Genomic DNA, 5504 nt, shown 5'->3' with positions numbered 1-5504 from the left:
AGGAAAAGAGAGAGTTGTTTTCTATCTGAGTAGAAGACTACAGGATCCAGAGACAAGATATTCTCCCACCGAAAAGTTACACTTGTGCTTATATTTCTCTTGCACTAAGTTGTGACACTACTTATTATCGGCCGAGTGTACAGTTGTTTCCAAGGCTGATGTGGTTAAGCATATGTTATCAATGCCAATACTGAATGGAAGATGGGAAAGTGGATTCTTGCATTATCGGAATTTGACTTGAAGTACGAATTGGCTAAAGCAGTCAAAGGACAAGTAATGACCAATTTTGTCACCCAACATCATAAGCCAAGCATTGGTTATGTAAAGCCAGTGCTTTGGATGCTATTCTTTGATGGATCATCATGCAAGCAAGGTGGTGGCATTGGTATTGTTATTATTTTGCCTCGGGGGGCAAGTTTTGAGTTTGCTCTTCCAACTGAACCAATGATTACTAACAACCAAGCGGAGTATGAAGCTATTCTTAAGGGACTTCAACTTCTTCATGAAGTAAAGGCCGAAGCAATTGAAGTATTTGGAGATTCATAGTTAATAATTAATTAGTTGATCGACCTATATGAGTACAAAGAAGAGACTTTGAAAGGATACTATGATGAGTGCCAAAAGTTGCTCAAGCAGTTTCTTCATATCTCTTTCCAACATATTCCAAGAGCACAAAACCAAAAGGCTAATCGTCTAGCTCAAAGTGCATCAGGATATCGAGTGTTTCAAGAAGTCTTGAGTAGTGAAACCTCAAGTGATGATTGGAGAGTTGAAATAGCCGATTACCTTAGAGACCCATCTCAAAAATTTACCAGAAAGCTAAGATATAAATCGTCTAAGTATGTTTTGTTAGATAATCTATTATATTATAAAACAGTCGATGGGGTGTTGCTCAAATGCTTAAACCAAGAAGAAGCTAAGGTATTGATGGGTGAGGTGCATGAAGGGATATGTGGAGCTCATCAATCAGCTTATAAGATGAAATGGATTATCCGCAGAGCTGGATATTTTTGGCCAACAATGTTGGAAGATTGTTTTGAATATTACAAGGGGTGCTAGGACTATCAGCGTTTTGGTAATGTCCAGATATCACCTACATTGGCCATGAATCCAATAATCAAGCCATGGCCGTTTCGAGGTTGGGGAATTGATTTAATTGGCTAGATTTTTCTGCCTTCAAGCAAACGACATAAGTTCATATTGGTAGCAACAGATTACTTCACTAAATGGGTTGAGGCAATTCCTTTGAAGACGGTAACCTCAAAGAACATGATTGATTTTGTCAGGGAACACATTGTGTATCGTTTTGAGATTCCTCAAACTATAACTATAGATCAAGGAACAATGTTCACATCAAAAGCGTTCAGGGATTTTGCTGCCAGTATGGGAATCAAGCTACTGAATTCCTCTCCTTACTATGCTCAGGCTAATGGCCAGGTAGAGGCGTCCAACCAGATTATGATTAAGCTGATCAAGAAAAAGATCGAGGAATAGCCAAGGAAGTGGCATTTGACGCTAAATGAGGCACTGTGGGCATACAGGATGGCTTGCCATGGATTAATTAAAACGTCACCCTACGAACTTGTGTATGGCCATAATGCAGTTCTTCCTTGGGAGGTTTGGAATGGATCGAGGCGCGTCACACCGCAGAATGATTTGTTAGCCAAAGTCTACAAGAATCTTATGATAGACAATTTGGAGGACTTGAGTTGCCTTTGGATGCATGCTCTTGAAAATATCGAAGCCAATAAACTGAGTGTCGCAAAATATTACAATAAAAAGGTCAAGATTAAGCAATTCTGTGAAGGAGACTTGGTCTGGAAAGTGAAATTGCCGATCGGGTCAAATGACGGTAAGTTTGGCAAATGGTCACCTAACTGGGAAGGACCTTATTGGATCAAATGTTGTGCTCCTGGTAATGCTTATATTTTGGAAACACTGAAAGGAGAGGAAGAATTTTGCCGAGCAATCAACAAGAAATATTTAAAGAAATATTATCCTAGCGATTGGATCAATACTTAATAAACGATTTGTTCGGTCGGTAGCTTTAATAGCCGATATTAGAAAGGTATCGCCTTCAGTGCAAAAATGAACCCAAAGGGGTAAGAGTTGATACGATGTGTATCACCTATAGAAGCAAAGCAAACACGGACAGAGTGATGTGTATGAAGCACAAAACAAAAGAAAATCACTCAAGACGAGGAAGTTGTTTGCTAAACATGACCTATTACCAGCTACGGGCCAGAAAACACCTTGCCTACTATATCATCAGCTAGGGTGTTGAAGGCTACAGAGTTGGCGGCGCTCATGAAGTCCTTAACCAAGCACTCATGCTCCTCGGGGTACGCTACGTCCGAAAAACCATGGGGAAGAAGCCAAAGATTATGGCCAGGACGGGCTTGTGCAGCAGCCAGTGCCATGGTAGCACCATGATGAACACCATGAAGGGCGACCTCCCTGACATGATTTGGGATGTCATGCAAGCGAACCATTGGAACGGTGCCCCTAGCATTGACAAATCCCACCACGTGATCTATGGCTGATCAAAGACTCTCCAACTGAGTAGTTAGATCTAAAAGGATTCAAGGAAAGAGTGATCAGAAATCTTGAGGGCAAAATTAAGAAGAAATATGGCAGACATCTCACCCATGATTCTAGCTTCAACCCTGGCCAACCTTTCTCCCACTAGGCCAACCTCAGGGGGGTGATCAGCCTTCAATCATGGCCAAAGCTAATTTTGCTAGGGAGAGGCAATTGGCCAAATGCTGGTCGGTCCGATCGATGGAGGCCAGTAGATCATCATTATCGATCTGCCTCCTCGATTGACGAGGAAGCTAGCAGCGGATTAGTGCTAAAGATGACTCCAAAGGCTGGGTAGAGTCGGTCCTCTAATCCAAGGCGATGGGAGTACCCCAAGTTGTGTCCTCTTGGTGACGAAGGTGTTGGCGCGATGATGCAGATCCATTGAAGGCCTTTTCAGTAGACCTCTTCTTGTTCTCCATGAACTCAAACCTACGAAAGGGCAGGAAATATACTGAAGATGGAGAAGGTTTGAGATGAAGCAGGTTGTTTTTTGATCCATAGCCATGGCCCGTATATATAGCCTGGGAAAGCGAGAAGGAAGATTTCACCGGGGGTGTGAAATTGAAATAAAAAACAGAAACGGATCAACACTCCGAAAATTCAGGGGGCAGATAACGAAGGGATAACGGACTCGAACTTATTGCTTCCCCAAATTACAAAACATCATGGGACGGATACAAAGAATTTACGTTGACCAGAGATTAACCCACCAGGGCTTCTTTGGATTGAAGGGAGTTCGGATCCCCAAAAGGCCAAAACTCATCGTGAACCAAGTCACATCGGCCCGTTGATAAAATTGTGCCAGAGAAGAGGAAAGGTCGCCCGCCTAAAAGGAGCCTGTGGCTTTACTAGTGGGCATTTAGAGGAGCAAACAAGGGGAAAATGTGCACACATTTTAGCCCTCGTAAATACTAGAATAGCTTTGCGAGCATGGAGAGAAGACTTAGGTGATATCACAAGAATTCTTCTCACCGCAATGGTTGGTCTTCTTGCTCAATGAGGCGCTAGAATGAGCGACACAATCACCCTATGCACAAGAGTTCTTCTAACCGCTTGAGATCTTCATAGCAAAAAGATAGACCATGGAGGATCTAGCAGAGTTGGGAGCACTTGAGTAGGCAGATAGAAGAGAAACATGGCTGAATTGTTGAGTTGCTCTCACCAAGGTCGGATAGGCATTTTATAGCCAGCCCATAAAGATGAGTCCAAGTGCCCGTGAAGCAATGATGCTCTCATGAAAGTTTTGAAGCATGGGCTCATGAGCTGACGTAAATGGTGATAGATAGTAGACCCTAGATCAAGATTCTCTACCCATGACTATGGACCTATCGGGGATACTAACGTGAAAATTTTGGAATAAAATTACTTTTATCCCAAAATTGGGGGCCATGTGTTTACACCAGAATTTGGAAGGAGAGTCATAGGGACTCGAAGGCTCCCAAGATCATGTCATCAAGGAATCAATTGCGTGCAGATCGAAACTAACTGATTCGAATGCAAAAACTAGAATCGGCTTTCTTCAGATAGCGCCAGCGGATAATGACAAAGGCTATGTTCGGCGCCAGGACGAGACATGTTGGACTCTACAAAAAGGGAAAGATTAGAGTCCAAGTTATCTTAAATTAGGAATGTTTTCTCTAGGGTCAAAAAATTGTGATGAGTCATGCTTAGACAGGAGTCATGCGCAGGTCCCGGGTATAAATATCAAAGCCCGGCTATTGTAAAGACACACAATCAATCAAATACAAGTTACTTACTTTTTTCGGCTCTGGCCACCCCTTAGGAGTAGGAGTAGAGTAGATCTCAGCAAGTATGGCTGCATCAATCCGGTTGACCTCCACTGCTTATCTATAAGTACCATCATGGCTTATACCCACTGTTCGCCTAAACGGTTGTTTAGTCCATTTAAACACCGTGTAAACGCTACACGGTGGTGCACCATTTCCGTTTAATCACCCATTTACCTCGTTTAATTGGCCGTTTAGCCCGTTTAATGGGACGTTTTGCCCGAATAATGGCTAAATGGTAGGTGACCGACTATTTACCGTTTAGCATTTAGGAAAACACTGCTTATACCTCTGTTCGTACGGCTGCATCGATCTGGTCGATCTCCACTATGACTCTGGTATGAGTTAGTTATCGACTCTTGTCTAGTTCAATTATGGCTGCATCGATCCGGTCGACCTCCACTGCTTGAACTAGATTAAGGTCAAGTCATCGACTCTATCTAAGGGTGGCATTCCTTCGGATAGATTCATTAAGTTACCGATATTTCTTATCGCTTCCATTATTTATTTGATTACAGCAATATCACTTCGCCCGATTGGGATTGATCTAGATCGGCCTTACACCTTTGTTAACCCATCGTTTGTTAATCTAAACTGATCTAATCTGCACTTTAAATGATGAGTAATGTTTTATCGGTAGTTTTACATCAATCTTGATCGTGCATAGCATGCGGTTAAGGCGTGTTTGATCTTAAGTAGATCTATTAGCTAGCAAAAACCGCTCCATGGCTCGTTATCACGGCCTATGTGATTCTGCCTCACACCCCACTGTTAGCACCGTAGAGTGGGGATCATTAGTTGGTAGATCTATTCCTGAGAGGGCATGACCTTAACTGTGCGCTATGCCTAAATCGGTTGTTTTAGCTGATATTGAGTGCTTTCATGAACAGTTCGCATCATGAGATCGTTGAAGTAGCGATAGGTTGAAAGATGTGTTAGCCCCATGATCTTATTATTGTATTACGGCCTGCATGATTCTACCTCATGTCCCACTAATACTAGTAATAAGTTAGGGTCATCGAGTCTGTTGTTGTTTCTACGGCCTGCATGATTCTGCCTCATGCCCCATGGGTCATAGCGATAGATGAGATCTAATATATTCATTAGATTTATGTCTATTAAATGGTTGAATGA

This window comes from Miscanthus floridulus, chromosome 7 (genome assembly GCF_019320115.1).
Source record: "Miscanthus floridulus cultivar M001 chromosome 7, ASM1932011v1, whole genome shotgun sequence".
NCBI lineage: Eukaryota > Viridiplantae > Streptophyta > Magnoliopsida > Poales > Poaceae > Miscanthus > Miscanthus floridulus.
This window is presented reverse-complemented; position numbering follows the sequence as displayed.